Source organism: Macrotis lagotis, chromosome 6, assembly GCF_037893015.1.
Source record: "Macrotis lagotis isolate mMagLag1 chromosome 6, bilby.v1.9.chrom.fasta, whole genome shotgun sequence".
In the NCBI taxonomy this organism is placed as follows: domain Eukaryota; kingdom Metazoa; phylum Chordata; class Mammalia; order Peramelemorphia; family Peramelidae; genus Macrotis; species Macrotis lagotis.
In genome coordinates, this window is record NC_133663.1 from 188,679,004 (window position 1) to 188,706,533 (window position 27,530).

The window sequence follows — 27,530 nt, forward strand, 5'->3', positions numbered from 1 at the left end:
TTAGAGTAAACACCTCAGCTTTTCACCTGGACTAATTATGCAGGACTTATGGTAGAGCATTGTGAGCCCTTATTGTTCTGATCAGCTACAGTTGGATGCCCTATAATTTATCTCAAACATATGACATTTTGATCCTCTTCAACAAAAGAAGAAACAGCCATACCAATATCTTCTAAAGTACACTCTCTTCAGCTATGTTTATCCCTTTAAGTATCCTTAAAGAAATATAATTCTCAAGAGTTACAAGTATCATCTTCCCTTAGAGATTGTATACAATTTAATGTTCTTGACTAACATTTGGCTTGGTTTTTTTTTTTATGCGTCTCTTGAGTCTTTTGTTTGAAGATTGAATTCTCTGTTTAGTTCTGGTCTTTTTTATCAGGACACTTTGAAAGTCTTTTATTTCATTTAACAGCCATCTTTTCACCTGACAAAATATGCTGAATTTTGCAGGGTAGTAAATTCTTCATTGTAATCTAAGAATCTCTACCCTCAGAAATACTGTATTTCAGGCCTCTGATCCTTCAATGTTGAAGCTGATATGTCCTCTGCAAGTCTGATTGTGTATCCTTTGTATTTAAATTGCTTCTTTCTGGCTGCTTGCAGTATTTTCTCCTTTATTTGAGAATTCTGGAATTTGGCTCTTATAGTTCTTGGAATTTTTATCCTGAGGCCTCTTTCTGGAGGTGTTCTGTGTATTTTTTTTATTTTTTTAATTTTTACTTACTTTTTCTCTTTCACATTGTTTTATGTGGCTAATAATCTAGCATATCTCACAGTTCAGTAGTTACAAAGTACCACAGTATTCATAAGTAATGTTTTCAACAGTACCTTAATATTTTTTGCAAAAAAACTTACAAATTTTTATTCTTATTGTATTATTGTATATTGAAGATAGCTATCGAGCCCCTTTTTGATCTATTTTACTGAAAAGGTCAAGTGAAAAGTTTAGTAAACTGAAAAAAAACATTAGCTTCTGGCAACAAACATGATGAATTTCCAATAAAAATGATTTCCTCATTTTCCTTGGGGTTTCCAATTAGGACAGGGAGGGAAAAAAATGTTTATTGTACCTATATATACACATATCTATGGAACAACTAGAAGAACTTAAACTGCTTGGGAAAAATCTATGAAACCACACAACAGCACTTTAGTTTTGTTAAATATGTACATCTACCTAAGACCATTGGAGTCCATTACATCAATTTAAATTAAAGAACTGGCAAAGTGCTAAAAAGATGAGAAGCAAGAACAAAGCTCCTTTCCTGTAAAGTGATTTTTGAAGACAAAGACACTGACGGTGCTTTTACTGACATGGCAGGATTATTCTGAAGTTTTTCCTGAAAGCCAGGCTAAAATTTAGCTCATATTCAATCTCATTTGCTTTTTTAGTTTCAGGTCTCCCCATTCTGCAATGGATGGAGAACTTGGAAGACCCAGTTTCAAGTTCTTCTACCATTTCACATCTTACTATGTGAATAAACTATTCTAGGCCTCAGTTTATATGTAAAGAAGGGGTTGAATCAGATGATATTCAATATTTCTTCAACATCAAACATTTTCTAAGTCTAGGGTGTATATAATCATAAGTCTACTAGCAAGTCTCCAAAATCCAGTGACTAAAATTAAATCTTGAAGCTCATTTCACACTTCAATCTTAAATAAGAATGGAAAAACAATAGTAAAATTTAATTCCAGCTTTTGTATAAATATTCCATTAATTAAAAGTATTGTTTCTTTAGTAACAAAGTAGGCAAACATGAATAGCTATGACTAATTACCATTCCATTCCAACACAGAAGCTCTAATCCTTACATATGCTTTTATATTCATCAAATAATATAATTCTCCAGAAGCAATATACTATTATTCATTATTACTCACCATTTTGAGTGTAAACTAGAAAGAGATATACTAAAATGGACTAGCATCAAGACAATGGTACTTCCTTCTTTCATCAATGTATCTGATGAAATAAACTATCAGGAATAAGAATTTTGTTTATTTTTTTCCAGATTTGTGATTTCATCCATGTAGGGAACTGCTGCTAGGATGGAAACTCTCTACTAATGCAAACACATATATCTAAATTTCATCTTAGAGAGTTGCACTGGAAACTTAAAAGAAATTGTGAGAGTTTAAGTGACTTGCCCATGGTCACAAAGTTAGTATATATATTAACAGGCAGACCTTGCTATTTCTAAGGCCAGCTCTCCATCCATTATACCCTTGGCTTTTCATTAATTTTACAGGCTTCAAACAGGATCCCGTTTTACTTTACTTTATAAATCCTAAGCATGTGTGTGTGGGAGGGGTAATGGGGCAGCAGGAAGAAGTAGCATAGGAAGAACAAATTTATTCATTTTTAGGTTCTTCAGGCAGAAGAAAATTTTATCATTTAAAACAGTTCCTGCCCATTTTTAATACATTCATGAGTTTACGTTGTATAAGGACTCTTACCCACACCATGTCACTACAGGCAAAATCTCATCCACTTACAAAGAACAATCTAAATTTAATAAATTTAATGAATACATTGCTAGGAATCACAATCGCAGCCTTTATGAAGCTGAAGATGAACTATGTGAAGAAAAGCTGAACTTTAAAAGTGGGATGCACTCTGAACCAGTAGAAAGGTAAGTGGTATCACACACACAAGAAACCTTTCTAATCCAAGTTACTGGAATTCTTAGGTGGTATTTTTTCAGTATATTTAGAGAATATTTAAATGGGATGAGGTTAAAGGAAATGAGAAATAGTTATTATGAATTAGAAAACAGATCTTGGAATAAATAACATGGTTTAAATCTTCTTTCATTTCCTGTCATGTAACAGCTATAACCAAGTACTACTAATACTATAAATAACAGATAATAAAAGTGGATTTTTTAAAAAGATGAGCAGAATTTCTTGGAAGTGTGACCTTTTTTTAGACACACTGAAAAAGCAATATTAGAGGTCATCCATCAGATATGAAAATTAACTTATGCATATGTATATATATATATATATATATATATATATATATATATACACACACACATCTATGTATACAGAACCTTTTTATAAGTTTATTATGACCTGCAATGCTTAGCTGACAATCTCCATTAAAACATTCCCAATGTCATCAGGTACTTCTAAGAACAATGACCACATGACTCATTAAGAGTCAAACAGAAGCTTTCCTGTCTTTTCAGAGAAGGAGATTCTAGACTGCTTTAGATGGTCTGTCTCTAACCACATCAAGCTATACAATGGCAAAGAGATTCCTAAGCACCCAATTTTTAACTGACTGTGAGCCCAGATTAAGACAATTCTTCAACTGTTAGCATTTCCAGTCTGGAGACGTTCAATCAGCTGATCAGCTGTGATGAACCAGTATGAATTGAGTCTATAAACCAATCTGGATAAAAAGCCCAGTTAACCGGCTGGTGCCAGCACATGAAGGTGCAAGTGGGCTATGGAGCAGAATGGAGGCCAGTGGAAACCCATTCTCACATCATTCAGGTCTGCGACGTTTTTGTGCTGAAGAACAGTTTTTCCAACAGTAACCATTTTCTCCACTAAGAGTAAATCTTCTTTCTTTAGGGTTTTACAATTTCCAATGTGCTTCTTTGGCACCACAAGATAATGGTGTGGAGCACCAGGTCTGATATCTTGGAAGCAAACCAGGTCTTCAGGCTCGCAGGGCAGCAGTTGGGTGCCGGCCGATCCGACAGAACACGCACTTGGGGTCGTAGCCCTCGCCCGCCGGGGAGGCGGCCGCCCCTTCCTCCGCGCAGCTCCGCCATGTCCGAGGCCCCGAGCCACGGGCCTCGCTCTGGAGCCGGGAGGAGCTCTGTGTATTTTTTCATTGGCTATTTTGCATTCTTGATCTATCCCATATTTGGGCAGTTTTTCCTGGTAATTTCCTGAAATATGTTTTCCAAGCTCCTTTTGTGATCTAGGCTTTCTGGTAGATTAATAACAATTTTTTCAGGTTTTTGATTTTGTTAGATGAAATCTTGGTGTCTCATAGATTCTTTGGTTTCCATTTGTCCAATTCTAATTTTTAAGGTTTGTTTTTTGTTTTTGTTTTTGTTTTTTTAGTTTTTGCTAAGTAATGGAGTTAAGTGGCTTGCCCAAGGCCACACAGCTAGGTAATTATTAAGTGTCTGAGGGTGGATTTGAACTCAGGTACTACTGACTCCAGGGTCGGTATTCTATAACACTGCACCACCTACCTGCCCCAAGGTTTTATTTTCTTCAGTTAGCTTTTGTTAATTTTCCTTTTGGTTAATTTTACTTTCTTCTGAGCTGTTGGTTGATTTTATTTTTTGAAGAGTTACATTCTTTTCCCAGTGGTTATTTTTACTTTTAAAGGAGTTAATTTCTTTAGTCAATTTTTTAACAATTTTCCTGCATGGTTCTCATTTTTTTTTCCATTTTTCTTTTTCCTTCCTTCTTTTGTTTTTAAATTCTTTTGTAATACTCTTCTATAAGGTTTTGGATTTGATTCCAATTCACGGACTACTTTGCACCTTCCCATGTAGATAATTTTTCATTGCTTTCTCCTTCTGAGGTGGAATTTTTAATCACCTCTATCTGTATAATAGATTTCTATGGTTAGCACTCAGGTTTTTTGGCTTATTTTGATTGTTTGAGCTCTGCTCCTGAAGTATAGGCCCAAGCTTTTTTGTGCTGGGGCTGGGGGTCTGATCCCTGCCTTCTCCCTGACCAAGATGTTCCCTACACAGAGGTTTATATCTTTCTTTATGTCCAAGCTCTGCCTCCCAACCCAATCCTGTCTTTTGCCCCAGTGTTCCCACAGGTTCAGACTTTCTTTGGGCTTAGAACCCTTCCTTCTGGTTTGCTATCTAGCTTCCAGAACCTGTGTGCTAGCTGCTGGAACCTGGACTGCATTGTGGCTAAAAGCCACCCCCCCCACTGACTTTGCTGTTCTCCTGCTTAACTGGGCTTTACTTTCCCTTTTCCCCTGAAGGGACAGACCTTCACTGAAGATCCTCCATGATGTCTACAGTTGAAAACTTGTTTCAGTCTTGTCTTTTTTTTGAAGGGATCTGTGTTTTAATAACTATGTAAAGGTTTCATTTAACATTGGGTAGGGAAAAGGTCCAGGATCATGTAGCTACACACTTCCATCTTGGCTCCACAATGGTATTTTTATTTCTTTTGTATTTTTGGTGCTTCTTTTACCAAGCTGTTAATTCTCCTCTCATAATTATCATGACTCTCTCTCTCTCTCTCTCTCTCTCATTTCTTTTCCCAATTTTTCTTCTTTCACTCATATCTTCCTTTAACTCTTCTAGAAATTTTGTTGGACTTAAGTCCAATTAGAATTTTTCTTGTAGCTGTATTTACATTATTGTCTTCTTCAGAATCTGTCTTGGGCTTCTCTGTCACTTAGACCTTTTTATGGTCAAGTTCTTTTTTTATTGTTTAGTCATTTTTTCCAGACTTTCTTGATTTTTGAGCTTTAAGTTATAAGTAGAACTCTATTCACCTTAGGGGAGGGGTAGGGCCTGGGTCAAGCTTCAGGCTTTTTCATACTTCTGAGTTCAGAACCTCTTCTAAACTTGGAAGTACTTCCAAGATGGTATGATTCAGGGAGAGGCTGTGCTCTGATCTTTACCCAAGAAGGGTCCCTGCTTCCATATAACTGCAAGCGGTACCCTTCAAACTATGCCTGTGCTCCCTGTTCTTCTGTGATCACCAGCACTAGTGTTCCTCTTTGCCTTGGAACTGAGTCCAGAGTCCCTACTCTCTTGTGTCAAAACATAAATACTTTTATAGGCCTCAAAACTGCAGTCCAGAACTGCAAGTGTGCTATAGAGTTACCAGTCAGCAGCAGATGTACCCAGTGCAAGGATACCCATAATCTCTTGCTGACCAATTGTCAAACCCCCTTACCATCTTTTGTCTGAGAGCTCTCAAAAACTATTGCTACTTCCAGTGTCCTTCCAAGACTCAAGGCTGCTATTGCTGCCATGCTCTGAGTTGGTTCCCACAATGTTGTACCAGACCTCTCCTGCCAAACTCCTACATTTTCCTTAGGCTAGAAAAATGTCTCATTTTTTACCTTTTGTTGACTCCTCTGCTTCAAAATTTGATTTGAGGAGCTATTTTAAAGTTATTTGAAAAGGAACTTATATGGCCCTATAAGGTTTTTCAGAACACTTTACATATGATCACTTTAGAAAGATTAAAGAAATTGTAGTGGTCACACTACTAATAAACATAGAAATCAGGGTTTGAACCAGTCTCTCCTGACTCCAAGGTCATAACTGTTTCCACTATATCATAATTCCTTCCTTAATAGAGGATGTTGTCTTTATAATCTAAGATTATCATTCTTCTCCTTATTCTCAACCCTTTTGTAATATCTGTATTGCCACTCCTCGAAAAAACTTAGCATCTGCTTTCTCTGCTCTAGCTCCAAATCTATTCAATTCTTTCAAAGAAAGTGAGTATATTAGGCAGAATAATTCTATTAAAAATTCACACTATATTGAACATGCATTTCTTCTTGTCATTTTTTTTCATTTCTAGTTGATTCCCTGTCACATTCTTGAATTGGCTAATACAGTTTTTATACTTTTCTCAAGCCCCTATCCCCACCCTTTACACTTTCAACAAATTAATTCCAGTGTTTTACTGATCAGACAGAGAATCTAGAGTTCTTGTTTTTCCATCCTATCCAGTTCTTTATGACCCCAAGAGCCATAACACCGAGGTTGTGGGATTTTCTTGGAAAAATTACTGAAATGGTTGTCATTTCTTTCTCTAATGGATCTGAATAAGGCTCTGATATCAGAATTAAATTCAGGTCTTCCTGATTCCAGGTGTAGTGTCCTATTAACTGAGCTACCACACTGCCCTAGTCAGTCCAATAAACTTCCTCAATTTCTCTTCTCTCCAGCCCAATGTGTCCCTATACCTTCATTTATCTATTTTTATCTTCCATTTGTTCAACCCTCCTTAAAACTAGCTGATTTTACAAAGAGTAATGCTACCAGGTCAGAAAATTGTCTATTCAAAATTAATGTAGGGGAATCAACACTTTTTATAAATATTATACTCCATCCCTAGCTTCTGTGCATTCTTACAAGTTATTCCCTAAATTATCTCCTTTTCAGAAAGGCACATAGACAGGAAATGAACTATCATAAATTAGAATGTGAGCTCTGTGAAAGCAGGGACTGTTGTCTTTAAATCTCTAGGACTTACCACAATGCTTTGCACATAATAATGGATTAATAGTTCATTCATGAAGAATAGTAAAAAGAGGGGTTTTTTGGATGCAAGAATCTATGAAAAGAAGATATGTATAAGATTGTAAAAAGTAGATCCAATTGTAGAGCTTTTTAAATGATAAATGAGGGGGTTTATATTTAGTTGTAGGCCACCTGACTATCTTCAGCATGGAAGTTACACTGTTATTTTTCCTTTTAATCATTAGGAAAATTACTTCAGCAGATATATGAGGGATTGTTGTTATTGTTTATCCTTCATTCATTACAAGAGTGATGTCCCAACTTGCAAGTGAATTGGGTTAGATTGGAAATGAAATTAACTTGTGGAGAGGAGACCAGTTAGGAGACTCTCACAATAATCTAAGAAAGAAGTGATGAATCTCTGAACTAGGATGTTATCTGTGTGAGTAGACAGAAACCAAGGTAAGAAGTAAAATCAATAAAACTTGGCAACTTGCTAAATGTGTGAGGTTAAGGAAGCATGAGGAGTTGACATGAGGAGTATGACAATAACTGAGGCTGTGAATCTGAGTAATTAGAAAATTGGTGATGCCCTCAAATAGAAACAAGGAACTTCAGAACAGGTTTTGGGGTGAGAGAACATGAGTTCTGTTTTATACATGCTATATTTGAGCTGCCCTTGAGAAATTCAGTTCAAAGTATTGAATAGGTAGTAGTAATAATCAGTGATAAGGACTATGGTTAAGGAGAGAAAAAATGTTGATCTAGCAGCCATCTGCAGAGCTTAGCACATAGTCTTATGCCATAGTTAATGAGCAATAATGGATGATAATCTAGCAAATGAGATTGAGGAGAAAAATAAAGAGAGAGAAATGTTACAAAAACTCCGAAGAAATAACATCCAGAAGAAAAGGTAATCAAAGGCTTCAGAGAGATCAAGATGAAAGAGGTTTAAGAAAAAGTCCATGGAATGAGGAACGAAGAGTTTAATGGTAGCTCTGATAGAGCTGTTTCAGTTGAATAATCAGGTGGGAAATCAGATTGCACATGGTCTTTAAGCAAGAGAGAAGAAAAGAAGTGGAGATATGACATGAAAGGGTCTTTCCCCACTTAGGAATCTATCTAAAAAAGGGAATACATACACACATACACACACACACACATATATATATACACATATATATATATATATATACATACCTACATATATATATACATACATACATATAAATGACAAATCTTTGAGGAGATCAATGAAGGATTTTGTGTTTTATGCTTTGTTTTTGCTTTTTTTCACAGATGGGAAAAACTTAGATGGGTTTATAGGCAGAAAGGGATGAGCCAGATAGAAATTAAAGACTGGAGAGGAGGTTGGAGGGAGGAGGAGAGAAATCTCAGGAGGATAATCTCCCAGAAGAAGAAATATGAGGGCCAAGGATCAAAAGTACAACTAAAGGAGTTAGTCTTGGTAAAGAAGAGGACCCTATTTTCATTGAAAACTTAAGTAAAGTAAGAGAAACAATGCCAAGGAGATACTGAATAAGGGAGAAGAGAGAATTCACATCGAAAGATCTATTATTTCTCAGTGAAATATGAGGAAGTTCCTCAGCTGAGAGGATGTTTACTGGCATAAGGAGGGAAGAAAAGATTTAGAATAGCTTCAGTGAGACATTTTCTAGAGACTCAATTGAGAATAAAAGGATTGCCTTGCTGCAGTGAGGGCCTGGCTGAGATGAGATTCACCCAATTAGTTCCAGTGTGTGACTTCCTCTAGTAACTTTGTAGGTAGGTATGAATTTTAGCAGATTTTTTTTAATTGAAGGATGGGAGGAAAATGTCGTAGTGATTTTTTTGTCAACTTCCCTACCCCTTAAGGCAGAGGAAGGGGAAAAATTGCTCCTAGTAGATAAGCAAGCATATTGCCAAAGCTCACTGGAAATGGGAAAAGTACTTGACTGCCTGGGTCTTCAGAGCAGGTGAATAAGTTCAGTCCATAGCCTAGTTATGCACATATTAAGTCGCCAGAAGAGAAAGATGTCATTCTTTGTGATGACAATGAGGAAATAGAACATCATAGGGTGGACTCCAGGCTTAGAGGTCACTATGAATGCCACTGTAGCTATTTGTATACCTTAGAAACTTCAATAACTTTTAGTCTGTGCTGGATGTAATCTTGGGCACTTCTAAATTCCTTACTCTGGTGTATTATTTTGGGATTAATAGTCTCTTTTCCTTTATTAATAAATATATTTGCTTAAACCCAGGATGACTTAGGTGTGATAAGAGAGAGTGAAAGGATGCTAAAATAAATGTCTATAGGACAATAGGAAGGGTAGAAAGACCAGGTAAAAAAGAATGTGCAAACCAAGCAGACTCGAGATCTAGAAAGGTCAAGAGAATTTGGTGCCTTGAGTTAATGGTTAGAGATTAGTGAAATTTAAAAGTTAATAAAGGAGAAAGGTCTGGGACCAAAAGTGAGGAGTGAGAAGTATTCCAAGTATTCCAAGATTTCTTTCTTCAACCAGGCAAAAAGATAAAGATTTACTTCATCAACATCTTCCCTTTCTCTCTCTCTCTCTCTCTCTCTCTCTCTCTCTCTCTCTCTCTCTCTCTCTCTCTCTCTCTCTCACACACACACACACACACACACACACACACATACACACACACACACACACACACACACACACACACACACACACACACAGCATTGTGTTTACCATCACTTTCCCCTTGATATTCTCATCTTCCTTGATTTCTTTATCAGTGTACTTTTCTTTTATCTATCCCTTCTCCTTTGCTGGCTCTTCTTCCCTTCTTCTGCCCATTAAATATTGGAATTCGATTCAATTATACAAATACTATGTATAAACCTTGTGCTAGGAATCCAGAGACAAAAACAAAGCAATTGCTCTCAGTTCACCAGGACTCTTTTATGAGCAGCCTACATAGCACAGCGAATAGAATGCTAGGCCTGTAGTCAGAAAGAACTAAGTTCACCTGCAGCCTCAAACACTAGTTGTATGATCCTGAACAAGTTATTCCTATGATGTTAGATAACTAATTATTTCCAGAATTAATCCCACCTTGCCAAATTCTCACCTTTGGCTAAACTGTTAACTTTGTTTGTAATAACTTATTCTATCTCTACTACCTCCTTCACCCTATCAAAGCACTAGTAATGCCACCTTTCAAAGGCCAAGCTCAATTACATATTCTCCACAAAGCCTTCTCTAATTCTTATTCTTGTATCTTAATCTAGAAATAACTCTCTCTCTTCTCCAAACTTCTGAAGTATTCAATTTGTACTTCTCTCATTATTGTACATCTATATTCTGCCATGTATTTTAGTAATGAAAAATCAAGGCTGTTATCAGTGTAAGAGACCACTGACATTCAATTCTTCTATAATTCTTTAAAGTTTCATGGAGGTGCTTTATTTTTATGTTACATCTACATATTAGTCCCACTTCCTGATAGATCTCTTGTAACAAACTAAAACAGTTCAGCAATACTAATAACACAGTAATCTCATCTTAAAATACATGCTGGGGCAGCTAGGTGGCACAGTGGATAGAGCACCAGCCCTGGAGTCAGGTGTCCCTGAGTTCAAATTACCTAGAATTACCTAGCTGTGTGGCCTTGGGCAAGTCACTTAACCCCATTTGCCTTGCCAAAAAAACCCTAAAAGAAAAAGTTCATGCTACATTTCATGTCTGTATCACACACCCCCATAATATATACACCCACGCCCCTCCTGGGTTTAACCTCAGATTTGTATCTATGGGGAGGCAGCCAGAAAGTAAGTTAGGAGAAAGACAGGGGCTGGAGGAAAGGAAGACAGGTTATAACAAAGAGCTCAAGAAAAAAGAAAATTCAAAGATTTTGAAGATATGTAGATAAATCAATGGAGAAAATATTAACAATACACGCAAATATCATCACTAGATCTAGTAAAAGTTCAAACATCTATGAATAAATGCTTCAAAATAAAGGATACTTGATGAAACAGAAGACCCTGTAGAGTTTAAGAACAACATGGAACCATAGCAGGCTATTGCTGAATGATTCAAAAGAAAAAAGAATTTTGAGAGCAGAATTTATGATCTGCATAGACACTTACTAGTTGTACATCCCTTGTCAATCATTTAACCTTGTTTCCCTCAGTTTCCTCATTTGTAAAATGAACTGCAGAAGAAAACGACAAATCACTCCTATATCTTTGCCAAGAAAATGCCAAATGAGGTCACAAAGAGTCAGAAACAACTGAATAAAAACAATAGCAAAAATAATGAACAAATAGAAAAACTGGAATGTTCATTAGCAAATCTCATCAAATAAATAAAAGAGAGAACAGATGGGAAATGCAACCGTATATGAGTAAAACACAATCTAGAAGAAAAGAAGCAAAAAAAATTAAAAAGAAAATAAGTTTACTATGCAAGCAAAATTTACTGATCTCAAAGACAACATAAAGAATACAGTTTCTCAGGACATGACAGAACAAAAAAAAAAAGCTAAATGAAATGCCAAATGGAAAAATTTACAGATCACCTCCAGAAGGGAAAAAAATTTGCAGATGCCAAGACACATATTAGTTAAATTTAACAATTCAATTCAGAAAACAAGTTCTGCAAGTAATCAGGAGAATGTCTTTTAAATACAAAGGAAAGGAAATTCAAATAACATTCTGTCCCCATAAAAATGCAGGAAGGAATGAAATGATGTATTCTGAAAAGCAATGGAGTTTAGGATATACCCTTAAAAAAACTGAGCACCATACCTGAAAAAAAGATACACTTTCTTTTTTTTTTAACTTTTTTTTTTCAAGGCAAATGGGGTTAAGTGGCTTGCCCAAGGCCACACAGCTAGGTAATTATTAAGTGTCTGAGACCAGATTTGAACCCAGGTACTCCTGACTCCAAGGCCGGTGCTTTAGCCACTGCACCACCTAGCCACCCCTACACTCTCAATAATAAAGAGACACTTAAAACATTTTTAGGAAGAAAACCAGTAGTGAAGATATTATTTGCTACCAAACAATAGAAATGAAGGAGGAATAAATAAATATGGAGGCCAATAAGATAATGGAAACAGAGTGACAGTAGAGACAATCAGGAAAAAACACACAATAAACAATTTTCCTTTTAAATATACATGTATATATGTATATATATATACATACACACACATATGTATGCATGTATGGAAACAGATGAAGGCAGATGTCTGGTGGATATGATGGTAATAAGATGGACATGGGTCATTATCTAACAATACCGTATCTATAGGTGAATCAATATGGTTTCTTTAGTTTCAATGAAATTAATTATAACATAAGAGGATACATGAAATGGGGAGGGATGGGAGCAAAGAGGAGTATGTGATGTATCCAGATCAAAACAAGAGTCAGAAATGAGGGGATGGTGACTCTTGTGGTCTCAGGAAGAGAAGAGGCTGCAGGAAAATTGATTATAAGCAACTCTGTAAAAATCAGACATATAAAATATAAAAGTGATAAGATGGGGGGAGGAAGGGGACTACTATACATTAAGTAAAAAGCAGGTGTTACAAATGTATCTAAAAGATCCATATTATCTGATAAAGCAAAAACAAATATTCAAAAAATAAAAATGGATAAATAAGGGAACAGCATTATAGTGAAAGGAGTAATTGATGACTAATTAATAACAGTAACAAATTTATATGCTACAAATGTCTTATACAAATTCAAAAAAGAAACATTATCTAATCTATAAGAATATATGAACAGTGTTACTCAATTACTATAGGAGACTTCAATATTCTTTCAGTTTTGGATAAGTCTAAACAAAGATAAACAATAGGATGATATGGACCTGAACAAATTGCTGAACAAATTAGAATTTATATCACCTTTTAACTGAGATGACAAAAGAATATATACATATTTCTCAGCATCACTTAGAATTTTTATTAGTACTAGGAACTTTTACATATACTTTTACATGTTCTAGTAACCACATACTAGGGCACAGAGATATTACAAGCAAAAGGCAGAAATATTTAATACATCCTTTATGGACTTTGATGCAATAAAAATAGTAATTAGTTCAGGGATCACAAATGAAAAATATAAATCCAAATGAAAACTTAACAGTGAAATCCTACATAATAAGTGGTTCAAAATATATTGCAAAATTAATAATTGTATAAAAGAAAATTATAATGATGAGACAACATTCCAGATTTTCTGAAATGCTATTAAAGTAATCCTCAGGGAAAAAATTAAATACCTAAAAATATATATTAGCAACATGATAAAAGAGAGGATTAAAGAACTAATATATATTTTAAGAAATTAGAGATTAAATAAAGCAAATAAACCTAAAATAACTACAGAAGAGGAAATAATAAAAATGAGAGGAGAAATAGAAAGCAAAAATACAAATATACATAAAGCTTTTTAAATTATTAGCTGATCTGATTTTTTAAAGGAGAAAAACAAATAAAATAACAAATGAACAAGGTGAAATCACAGCAAAACCAGAACAAATATAAACAATAATTACAACATAGTATGCAACTAAATATTAACAAACAAGAAATTAAAGAATATTTTCCAAACTACAAAATACCCAGATGATCACAAAACCAGATAGAGATTTTAAATTTATCAATCTCAGAAAAGGAATTAGATCTAGCTGTAATTACCAAAGAAAAAGACTTGGGGTCCTGATGAATTCATAGGAGAATTTTATCAAACTTTTAAAAACCAGTTTTTACCCATACTCCACAAAATATTCTCAAAAATTGAAAAAGAAAACAGTCCACCATATTTCTTATTTTTATAAGAAAAATATAGTCCTAATACCTACACTGAGAAAAGAAAAAACCCAAAAGGAAAATAATAGGCCCATATCATTAATGAATATTGAGTAAAAAAAATTAACAAAAATCCATCAAACAATGTGCAATTTATCCAAGAAATCATTCATCACAACCAAGCAAGATTTATACTAGATATAAAAGGATGAGTAAAAATTAGAAAAGCAGTCAATGTAATTCATCACATTAAAAATAAAAACATTCAAAGTCACATGATCATCTCAATGATGCAGAAAAAAAAATCTTTGGTAAAAGTACACATTTTTTATCCTAAAAACAAACCTACAAAGTAAGGACATAGTGGGACATTTTTTGTTTTGTCTTTTGGGTTTTTGCAAGGAAATGGAGTTAAGTGATTTGCCCAATGTCACACAGCTAGACAATTATTAAGTGTCTGAAGTCACATTTGAACTCTGGTCCTCCTGACTCCAGGGCCAGTGCTCTATCCACTACTCCACCTAGCTGTCCCACCTTTTTTTTTAATAACATAAAATACATTCAAAAGCAAGCATCATATGCATTAGAGCTATACTAGAACCTTTTCCTATAAATACAGAAATGAAGCAGGGGGACCTAGTTTCCTCACTGTTATTTGATAAAGTTCTAGAAATGCTAGCAATAGCAATAAGAGAAGAGAAAGGAATTAAAGACAAAAACTTATTTATGAGGGATATGATCGTTTACTCATTGGAAAATCCTAAGGAACCAAAAAAAATTCTAATTGAGACAATAAATAACTTCTACATTATTACAGGCCACAAAATAAACCCTTTGTTTGTCCTTTGTTTTTGAAGAGGACCAAAGACATCACAAGGTTATGTCTCGACTTGCCCATGAACTAGATTTAAATTAGGCAGAGCTCACAAAGTCATCAGCCTCAATCTCTCTTCCAGAGTCATCAAAGTACAGTGACAAGACAAAAGTCAAGATGATGTCCTGGGAAGTTAGATGACTTTGGCAGCTTTGATGCCTGACCAAGCTTGAAGCATATCACAACATCTACTTCAGACCAACTTTATGACCACTGGAACAGATTGTTTTCATCCACCCATTCTGCTGGGAGAAGTCTTCACATATTTAGCTAGCCCCCTAAGTAACTGACAGATCTGAGCCTATCAGTTATTCTCAACCTGGCTTAGCCCATCTGTCAATAGTTTACTGGTGTGCATCCTATAACCTCTTAGAGCCACAGATGAGGGTTGCCAAATAGATGTGAAGCTCTGAAAAGGACAAACCTTAACACTCAAAGTATTGGGCCTCCCTGAATATTTAGTACATCCCATTAATGGAAGAGAATCAAACTGAACAAGCAGAAACCTTAAAGAACACATATCCAGTATTATGAGTGGTAATTCAGTGGGGAATTACAAGACTTCTGCTGGTTTTTGCAAGGCAATGGGGTTAAGTGGCTTGCCCAAGGCCACACAGCTAGGTAATTATTAAGTGTCTGAGGCTGGATTTGAACTCAGGTACTCCTGACTCCAGGGCCAGTGCTCTATTCACTGAGCCACCTAGTTGCCCATACCAGACAGTTTTGATGACTGATGCTTTATAATGTAATTTTAGAACTGGTAAGACCTAAGCCACTTTTTTTGCTTTTTTTTCATTGAATCCCTGGAAATTCTTGACTTTTTATTTCTCCATATGAATTTACTTACAATTTTTTTCTAACTCATTAAAGTAATTTTTTTTGGAATTTTGATTGGTAGGGCAGTAAACAAGTAGTTAAGTTTTGGTAGAATTGTCATTTTTCTTACATTAGCTTGACCTATCTATGAGCAGTTGATATTTGCCCAGTTATTTAAATCTGATTTTATTTGTGTGAGAAGTATTTTGTAATTGTTTTCAAAAAGCTTTCAAGTCTGCCTTGGAAAGTAGATTCCAGTATTTTATACTGTCTGAGGTTACTTTGAATGGGATTTCTCTTTCTAGTTCTTGCTGTTGTATCTTGTTAGTCATGTATAGAAATGTTGAGGATTTATGAGGGTTTATTTTATGTCCTACAACGTTGCTAAAATTGCTAATTATTTCTAGTAGTTTTTTAAGGTGATTTTTGGGTTTCTCTAGGTATACCATCATCACATGTCATCTACGAAGAGGGAGAGTTTTGTCTCTTCCTTCCCAATTCTAATTCCTTCAATTTCTTTTTCTTCTATTATTGCTGAAGCTAACATTTCTAATATAATATTGAATAGTAGTAGTGATAATAGGCATCCTTATTTCACCCCTGGTCTTACTGGAAATGCTTCTATCCTCTTCCCATTGCATATGATGCTTGTTGATGGTTTCAGAGAGATACTGCTTATTATTCTAAGGAAGAATCCATTTATTCGCACACTCTCTAGTATTTTTAGTAGGAATGGGTGCTGTATTTTGTCAAAAGCTTTTTTCAGCATCTATTGATATAATCATATGATTTCTGATAGATTTGCTATTGATAAAATTAATTATATTAACCGTTTTCCTAATACTGAACTGACCCTGCATTCCTGAGATAAATCCTATATGGTTATAATGTATTATCCTAGTAATAACTTGTTGAAATCATTTTGCTAAGATTTTATTTAAGATTTTTGCATCTATATTCATCAAGAAGATAGGTCTATAATTTTCTTTCTCTGTTTTAACTCTTTCTGGTTTAGGTATCAGCACCATATTGGTATCATAGAAAGAGTTAGGCAGAGTTCCATCTTCATGTATTTTTTCAGAGTTTATATAGAATTGAAGGCAGTTGTTCCTTAAATGTTTATAGAATTCACTTATGAATCCATCTGGCCCTGGAGATTTTTTCTTAGGGAGTTTAATAATGGCTTGTTACCTTTCTTTTTCTGAGATAAGGTTATTTAGGTATTTAATTTCCTCTTCATTTAACCTGGGCAACTTATATTTTTGCAAATATTCATCCATTTCACTTAGATTGTCAAATTTATTGGCATACAATTGAACAAAATAAAAATTATTACTTTAATTTCCTCCTCATTGGTAGTGAGTTCACCTTTTTCATTTATGATACTAGCAATCTGGTTTTCTTCTTTCTTTTTTAATCAAAGTAACCAGAGATTTATCAGTTTTATTGGTTTTTTCCAAGAAAACCAACTCTTGGTTTTATTTATTAGTTCAATAGTTTTCTTACTTTTGATTTTGTTAATTTCTCCTTCAATTGTTAGAATTTCTAATCTGGTATTTAACTGGGGCTTTTTAATTTGTTCTTTCTCTAATTTTTTTAGTTGCATATTTAGTTCAGTGATTTCCTCTTTCTCTAATTTATTCATGTATCATTTAAGGATATAATATATCCCCTGATAGCCACCTTGAGTGAATCCCATAAGTTTTGGTATATTGTTTCATTATTGTCATTATCTAGAATGAAATAATTAATTCTTCCTATAATTTGTTCTTTGATCCACTCATTCTTTAAAATGAGGTTATTTTGTTTCCAATTAGTTTTGAGTCTATATCTCCCTGGCCCAATATTGCATATGATTTTTATTGTATTATAATCTAAGAAAGATGTATTCATTCTTTCTGCCTTTCTGCAATTGATCATTGGATTTTTATGCCCTAGTACATTGCCAATATTCACATAAGTTCCATGTACTGCAGAAAATAAAGTATATTTCTCTCTATCCCCATTCAATTTCCTCCATAAGTCTATCGTATCTAGGTTTTCTAACAATCTATTTACCTCCTTAACTTCCTTCTTGTTTTTATTATGATTAGATTTATTGAAATCTGAGAACCAGAGGTTGAGGTCTTCCACTAGTAGAGTTTTGCTGTCTACGTCTTCCTGTAGCTCTTTCAACTTCTCCTTTAACAATTTGGATGCTTAACATTGATTGCATACATATTTAGTATTGAAATTACTTTATTGTCTATGGTTCCTTTTAGGAGAATATAAGTATCCTTCCTTATCTCTTTTAAAGCTATCTATTTTTGCAGCTGCCAAAGCAGCTGAGATAAGCATTGCTACCTCTGCTTTTTTCACTTCAGCTGATGCAAAATATATTTTGCTCCAACCTTTTACCTTTACTCTATATGTATCTTTCTGCTTCAAATGGGTTTCTTTCAAGCAGCATATTGTAGGATTCTGGTTTTTAATCCATTCTGCTATTCACTTACATTTTAAGGGAGAGTTCATTCCATTCACATTCAAAGTTATAATTACTAACTCTTTATTGCCTTCCATTCTATCTTCCCATTTGCATTTTTTCCCTTTTTTCACTTTATCCATATTCCCCACTCTTTTGTTTCTGAATACTGCCATCTTCAGTGTGTTTGCTCTCCTATATCAACCCCTCCCCTTTCTTTCCACTTCCTTTTCCCCTTCTTCCTTTCCTTCCTTTTTCTCCCCCTCCATGTCCCACCTCCCCTTTTCCCCTTTCCCCCTTTTAATACTTGAAAGGTAAGATAAGTTTCTTAGCTTAACTTAGTGTGTATAAGTTGACTTTAAGCCAAGTCTGATGAGACAAAGATTCAGGTGGTTCTCACCTCCTCCCTTCTTCCCCACTATTGCGATAGGTATTTTAATACTTATGTTTTAATCTAATCATAAAATAAAATAAGTACCTCTTAATCGAATGAGATTTACCCCCATTCAATCTCCTCTATACTCCTGTCTCCTTACTGTCCCCCTTTTTATGGAGGTATTGTTTTTAAATCATTCTCTCTGAGTCACAGAAAAGTCATGAGTGTCTATCACTTCTGGCTAAGTATATTCTCTCTATTAGAGTTACAATTATCAAGACTTGTTAGTGTCTTTTTTCCCAGGTAGGGATATAGCCAGTTTCATCTTACTGGATAGCAATTTTTTTCTTTTCTTTTTTTTTAACCTTTTCATGTGTCACTTGAGTCTCCTGTTTGGTGTCCAAATTTTCTATTTAGCTCTGTTCTTTTCATCAGGAAAAGTTGGAAAACTCCCATTTTGTTAAATGTCCATCTTTTCCCCTAGAAAAAAAGGCTCAGCTTTGTTGGATAGTGGATTCTTGGCTGCATTCCAAGCTCCCTTGCTCTTCAGTATATTTCATTCCAGGATGTTAGATCCCTTAATGTTGATTCCGCCAGGTCCTGTGTAATCCTTACTTTGGCTCCTTGATATGTAAATTGTTTCTTTCTGGCTTCTTGCAGGATTTTCTCTTTTATCTGATAGTTCTGAAATTTGGCCACAATATTCCTTGGTGTTTTCATTTTAGGATCTCTTTCTGGAGGGAATCAATGTATTATTTCAATAACTATTTTGCCCTCTGGTTCCATGATATCAGGGCAGTTTTCCATCACTAAATCCTGTAATATAAGTCCAGGCTTTTTTTCTCTTCAGTTTTTTTTTTCAGGAAGATCTATAATTCTCAGGTGATCCCTTCTTGATCTAGTCTAAAGGTCAGTGGTTTTGCTGATGAGGATTTTTACATTTTTGTCTATTTTTTTTGATCTTTTGGTTTTGTTTAACAGAATCTTGTTGGCTCATGAAGTCATTAGTTTCCATGATTCCATTCATTTTTTTAAGAGAAGAATTTTCTTCATTTATCTTTTGCAACTCCTTTTCCAATTGATCAATTCTATTTTTGAAGGAGTTTCCCATTTGCCCAAGTGTAGTTTTGAGAGAATTATTTTCTTTTGCTATTTGTCCAATTGTATTTTCCAGGGATTTGTTTTCTTGTTGTGAGATGCTAGTTTTCTCTTGTAACATCTTAATTTTCTCTTGAGTTTCTTTCCTACTTTTTCCAATTGATTTTTTTAGGTTTTTGCAAGGAAAATGGGGTTAAGTGGCTTGCCCAAGGACACACATTAAGTGTCTGCAACCAGATTTGAACCCAGGTACTCCTGACTCCAGGGCCAGTGCTTTATCCACTGTGCCACCTAGCTGCCCATTTCTAATTGATTTTTAAACTCATTCCTGATTTCTTCCAGGAAGTCTTTCTGGGCTGTAGATCAATTCATATTCTCCTCAGAAGTGCTAGATCTCTCTGGGTTAGAATCTATTTCTTCCAAAAAATTTCTCCATGGGCTCCCTTTTCTATGGCCTTTCTTCATTTTTGTAGGATCTTGTGTTGGGGGTGCTTATTCTCAGAGGTTTGCTTTTGAATACCCTAGAGACTTTGCTCACATGATTTAGTAACTCCAAGAGGGTCGGCCAGTAGTGGGGCACTAGAGGCTTTGTTCACTTGGTTTAGTAATTACAAGTGGGCTGGCCAGTAGGAGGTGCTGGTTGCTTTCTCTGGAGTGTTTGAAGCCTTCTCCCTAATCCTGGAGGGAGGAAGGAGGGAGGAAGGAGGGACAGCAGGGTCTGAATTGTCCTTGAACAATGGGCTGGGCCCTAGAGGAGGGAGTTAATCTCCCTTTCAACTAAGTGAACTCTGTTGCCCACTCATGTGCCTGAGGGGGTGGGAGGCCGGTCCTTTGTTCTGGGAAGAATGCTCTGCAAAAAGTATGGAGCCCAGGTCCTGGGCCCAGTTGGTTTTCCAGGGTTACTCAGCAACTCTCTGTACTGGAACTTACCTTCCCATCACCTGGGGCTCATCAGAGTTCCTCTCCCCCTAATCAAAGTTTATATGGCTGAATTTGGTCCTTGGACTGCCACTCACCAAAGTCTCTTGGCTAAGGTCAGTCCTTTGGCTTCTCCCCACTGCTGTCCCTATACTTACCCTCTGCTTTCTGTTCTTGGTTCACCCACTGTCCTCTGAGATGGACCTTGTTGGTAAGTCTTCTTCACCTAACTTCTTTTTCTGGGTGTTGTTGATCAAATTTCTGTTAAGAGGCTTCTTTCATGTTATTTTTGAGGGGAACCAGGAGCACTTAACACAGTGTCTGTCTTCTCTCTGCCATATTGGCTGGAAGTCCTTCTAACATTCATTTTTTTTAGGTTTTTGCAAGGCAATGGGGTTAGGTGGCTTGCCCAAGGCCACATGGCTAGGTAATTATTAAGTGTCTGAGACCAGATTTGAACCCAGGTACTCCTGACTCCAGGGCCGGTGCTTTATCCACTGCGACAACTAGCTACCCCTCTAACATTAATTTTTAATAAAGTTTTGAACTCTAAATTTTCTCTTCCCATTCCCCCCTAAGAAGATAAGGAAAATATATGTTACACCCTCAGGTAAAACATATTATTAGTCAAGTTGTGAAAGAAGAAACAAACCAAAAATAAAACAAAAACATAAAAAAGTGAAAATAGTATGCTTCATCTGCATTCAAAATCCATCAATTCTTTCTCTAGAGGTAAATAATGCTTTTTTTCATATCCTTTCCAGGAGGTACACATTGACAGTGAGGTTGATATTTGCATTGCCAGAGCTATCTCAGTATTTGGGAGACTACAGAAGAAAGTATGGGAGAGAAGAGGTACCAACCTGAAGGTCTACAGAGCCATTGTGCTGACTTCATTTGCTACGTGCCTGTGAGACCTGAACTGTCTATCAGTGCCATGTTAGGAAATTGAATTGTTTCCATTTAAATTGTCTTATGAAGATTCTGAAGATCACCTTCCACTATGATCCTTTCTCAAACTAAACTGCCTAGTATTCCAACATTACTACACAGAGTGCAATTACGATGGGCTGGATACATTGTTAGAATGCCAGACATATGCTTGCCAAAAAAACTATTTTATGGAGAACTCACACAAGGCAAGCACCCACAAGGAGGTCAGAGGAAGTGGTACCAAGATACCCTGAAGGTCTCATTGAAGAACTTTAGAATTGACTGTACAGCTTGGAAGACACTGGTACAGGACTGCCCAGTGTGACATGCCCTCATTAGTGAGGATGCTGCACTCTATTAGGCAGGCAGAATTGAAGCAGTTCAAAGGAAACATGGCATCTGTAAGTTTAGAGTACCCAACCCAGGTGTTCACATAGACTATTTGTGTCCAACTTATGGTATACCATTCTGAGCTCATATTGGTCTGATCAGCCATAGTTGGACACGCTGTAATTTTTCTCAAACACAGTAATGCCATTTTAAGGACAAGAACCAACCAACCAACTGTTGGGATTATTATGTATACCTCTTGAAGTCTGATTTTGGAAAGCATTTTGCTAAATAAGTGTCATTTAATATTGAAACATAAACCAAATATATCATTGAAACTTGTTCACAGCACTTACAACTTCTCCATTTGCTGTAATTGATGGTTCCACATATGTATGGTTTGGTGCTGGCTGATGGAATACCTGTCTTTTCTTGGGATTAATTATTAGGAAAAAATTAGCACAAACAACAGAGAATTGATCCCTATTTTGTTGAATCTCAGCTTCAGAGGCTGCATTGACTACACAATTATCCACAAATAGAAGATCATGCACCAACACTCCCTCCACTTTTGTCTTGGCTTGTAGCCTTTTCAAGTTAAAGAATTTAACATCAGTGCTGCAGCTGACCTTGAGGCCTCATTGAAGACATTTGATAAGATAGCTAAAAGCATCATACTAAAAAGTATGGAGCAAAGACACATTCCTATTTTACTCCATTGGTGACTGGGAAATCTCGATAGCATCATCCACTATCCAGAACCCAGGCATGCATGCTGTAATGAAATTAATGTGCAATACTGAAGAACTTTTCTGAGCAACCAGATTTTGACATAATTTTCCATAAACCCTTGCAACTGGTGGTACCAAAGGCCTTAGTCAGATCTACAAAAGTTGTATACAGATCTCTATTCTGTTCCTGACATGTTTCCTGGAGTTGTCGGGCAGCAAACAACATATCAATTGTTCCTCTACCCTTTCTGAAAAGCCACACTGACTCTCAGGAAGGTGACCAATTTCCAGGTGAAGGATCAGCCTACTGAGAAAAACTCTGGCAAGAATCTTACCAGTAATGACTAAAAGAGAAATATGCCTGGAGGCATCCTTGAATTCTTGCCATGTTAGGAAACTGAACCATTTCCATTTAAATTGTCTTAGGAAGATTCTTCTTGCCATATAACCTGGACAACTTCATTCAGTTTTTAGATGAGCAATGGACCCTCTACCTTGTAGATCTCAGTTGGAATGGAATCAACACCAGGTGTTTTGCCCCTTGAAAGGAGCCTAATGGCATTCAAAATCTCTTCTTCAGTTGGAACTTCGGCTAGGGACTGATTGACTTCAACATGAGATAAGTAGTCAATGGCTTCTGTATTGATTGATGATGGTCTGTTAAGAACACTATGGAAGGCCACTCTCTAGGATCAAATTCTTATTGTTAATCAATGTGGATCCATCAGCACTGAGTTTTTGAGATGCATCATATGTCTTTGGCCCATAAATCCCAACAGTTAACTTCTAAAGAAAAGACTGCTTAAGAAAGTGCATGGATATCTTGAAATATTCCAGAGTTAAAATAAATGTTTTCCTTCATCATGGAGACACACTTAAATTTATTTTCATTTAGTTTCATTTTTAAGTTAAGGTGATTTTTGTTTGGTTGTTCATGAAAGTTAAAGGCTCCACATAGCTAATAAAATTTAATAAAATGAAGAAAGCCTTTGTTTGAAAAAACAATAACATAGTCAAAATGAATATTAATTGAATAAAAGAAAACCACTAGAATAATCAAATGATAATATTCAGTTGACTGATATTTAATATATGAACTTCTATTCTAACAAACAAGAGTCTAAATTATCCAAGGAAAAGAATTCAATTATAAATAATATTGATGTATTCCTTGGAATATGTGGCATAGATCATGCAAGCTATAGGTATTAAATAAAATAATCAATCTTAGTGTAATGAAACCCTTTGAAGAATAATAGGATATTTATCCATTTCAGAGTAAAATTTAGAACTGAAAATGTCAAGAATTGTTGTTCCAAGTTGTTTCTGAATCAATAAGTCTTTCATATATTTTATGGTTTTATATAACAGTAACTCATACTTAAGTAGATTTTTTGAGATTTAAATAGATATTTTCCTCAAAAGTTATTGTGAAATGGGTTGTACAAGTATTTTTATTTCCATTTTATAAATGAAAAAGTTCAGAAAAACCAGAAAAAATTCATTTTTTCCCAAGGTCATCTAACTAGAGATTTAGCCAAAACTGAATCACAGGTCATCTGATTCTTAGATCAAGGCCATAATATTGTTCTCTATATATGTTCTTGCTTTTCTTCTTTAAGATAAACCTGACCTAGACTTCTCCCTACAGAGATCATGTTCTTAGGTGACTCCAAAGCTATCAATGTCAGTTCAAGGAAAGGCAAGGCTGAATCTTAATTATCTGAAATTTAGACAATACCCTACCCAAAAAGCTTCATGGCAATGTTGATTCAATCAACCAATCTTAGACACAACTAACAGTGCCCCTAGTCCAACATTTCACACAATATCTTCTAAAATATCTTTAATAGGTGGCTACTTCCAGCACAGGCAAATCTACAATCAAGCAAGCAGCCCATTCTATTTTTGTATGACTTTAAAGATAGTCAAAAGAGCTCTGGATCTGAAATCAGAAGACCAAGGTTCAAATTTCACTTTTGTTATTAATTGAAAAAGTCACTATACCTTGGTTTCTTTATCTATAAAATGAAATTGTACTTCATTTATAAAATGAAATTTTACTAAATGGATCTAAGTCAATGAAAAGGCAGATTAATAAAAAAATCTGTATGTTAAGTAAAAATCTTCTCTGTAACTGTTGCTCACACAACTTAGTTTAACTTCAGAGGCTATTCAGAATAAGTCAAATCTGTTCTTCAAATTCTTACATCTTTCCTATACCTTTCATTTTCTTGGCTAAACATGCCCAATAAATTCTCTACCATGAGCGAGGTCTCAAGACCTATCACTTTCCTGGTTAGTCTCCTCTGGATAGATTGTAAGTTCTATGAAGGCAGGAGTCACAAGTTCTCTGAGCTTGTCCCCATTTATCAGTCACAAACACAACAGGTATTTAATAAACGTTTCTTGAATCACTGAACAATTCCTACTAAGAGATGATGCCCCCAAATGACCACAGCTAACATAAATATAATGACTTTTAAAAATAAATGTTGTTATAAAATATCAACAATTAAACAAAATTGAGCTTATCTAACTAAAGCTTTGAAAATTCTACTTATTTATATTTGATAAAATTAAAAAGAAATTGATTATTTGCTCTGCCCCTTCTCTTTTCTCTCTCTCTGTACTTATAAAAGTTCATTGTTAAAATTATTAAAATATGCATATCCTATGTTATCACCTAAAGAGATCCAAGAAAGAAGAAGAGCCATTTGTACAAAAAATTATAACAGTTCTTCTTGAGGTAGCAAAATATTGGAAACTTGGAGAAGAAAGAACTGACTAAGTTATGATATATGAATGTGATGGATTATTTTTGTGCTATAAGAAATGATGAAAGGGGTAGTTTCAAAAAGAAATCTGGGAAAACTTGTATGAAATGATGCAAAGTAAAGTCAACAGAACTAGGAGGACAGATGATTCAGTAATAACAATAATGTAAAAATAATCAATTCTGAAAGACTTAGGAACTTTGATCAACACCGTGATTGATCACAATTCCAAAAGAATCACGATGGAACAGGCTAGCCATCTCTATACAGGCTATCCAGCTCAGAGTATGAATCCAACTGTTTTCCTTTTCCTTTCCTCTTATTTTGGGGGGAGGGTAAGTCAAATCCATGCACCATATGTCTTTGGCCCATAAATCCCTACAGCTAACTAAGAAAAGACTGCATAAGTAATTGCATGGATATCTTGAAATATTCCACAGTTAAAATAAGTGCTTTTCTGCTTCATGGAGACACACCAAAATTTATTTTCATTTAGTTTCCTTTTGAAGCTCTTAAGGTGATTTTTATTTGGTCGTTTATGACAGTTAAAGCCTCCACAGAGAAAATAAAATTTAATATGATGAAGAAAGTCTTTGTTTGGAAAAAACAACACACTCAAAATGAATATCAATTGAATACAAGAAAGCTACTAGAAGAATCAAATGATAATATGATTCCTACTAATTTCAGAAATTTGCTATTTGCTTTGTTTGTCTATGCTTGATTGTAATGGGCTTCAAGATTTTTTGCCTTCCCAATTGTTGGGAGATGAGGAGAGAGAGGAAATCTGAAACTGAAATAAATAAAATTGAATTTTTAAGAGTGTATAATTATTATTTTATGTCATAGTCAATGTGTTTTCTTAGTTGTTTTCTTTATATCATTTTAATCTTTCCATATTTCTTTGTGATCGTGTGATCTAAAGTACAATGATATTTATTCTATTACATTTAATATACTCCCTGTAGTGTAATAGATCTGAGATTGCATTAAGGACTCTTTTTTTTTTTTACAGATTCCAGCCTATCTATGCCTGCCTGTACTTTGATATCCTTGTCAGGGACCCACAGATTCACCACAAGAGATCCACCCAATATTCTGGTGGCCTTATACCCTTTTTCCTATACTCTAAATTTTATCAACTGATGACACTGGTTTTTTCATTGGTTATCACATGCTTTCACCATGCAACCAGCTCTAATGTATATTATCTATTAACATATTTTACAAATTGACCTATAAAAGATGGATAGAAGATTGAATCACAGAATGGATGGAGGGCATTTCAGGTATGATGGCTTTTAAAATCTGTGGAAGTGAATAAAATTTGCAAATAAGAGTTTTTCAAATAGACAAAGTGCAGTACATATACTCAATATATTCAGCTTCACCAAGCCAATAAAAGGACCAATATAGAGAAAACCAAAGAGAGACAAGGGCTAACTGTTTTGGTAAGCTGTGTCACTGTAGAAGAGAGGTTTCATTTATGAAAGTATCAGCAGCTACTCATTCCTGGGCCTAGAGCTACCCTGGTAGTTATGATAATTCAAGTTTGAAGAAAAGAGGACAATAGAATGTAAAGTACTGCCCATATCGCAGCTTTTGTTCAAACCCCTGTGTTTAACTTTTAAAACCTTTCACAACATATCTCTAATCTATATTTCTGTATATACATATATATATATATATATATATATATATATTTAAGATGATTCCCCCCCTTCCTTTACTCTGAGATCCAGTAAAACTGCTTTCTCTCTATTCTTTGAATATTGTACTCTCTCCTGCACAGATGATCCTAGTGCCTGGAATGCTTTTTCTTCTCACTTCCTCCTGATAAAATCTCTCTTCTTCTTAAAGATGGAAATCAAGACTCCCTTCTTCAGGAAGCCTTTCCTGATTCCCCCCCCCTCCTCTATTAGTGTTCTCCCTCTGAAGCTATCTTTTATTGAACTATTTTGCATTTATTATTTTATATCTGTTTTATATATATATATATATAATTATCTATTTCCTTGTTATCTTCTCCCTTTATAATTTATCCCCACAAGTAGAGATCATTTCATTTTTTTGTACTTGTAATTCCAATCAATCAAACATCTATCAAGTGATTCTAATGTGCCAGGTACTATTTTAAATGCTGGGGAAACAAAAAGTTGAGGCAAAAAACAATCTTTGACCTCAAGGAGCTTAAA

The 27,530-nt window shown here is 35.1% G+C and overlaps 1 pseudogene; it reads right to left on the reverse strand.

Moving 5' to 3' along the window:
- Positions 1-3,111: 3,111 nt before the first annotated feature.
- LOC141492297 (adenosine 5'-monophosphoramidase HINT3 pseudogene) overlaps positions 3,112-27,530 on the reverse strand; it is a 196,210-nt pseudogene continuing 171,791 nt past the window's right edge.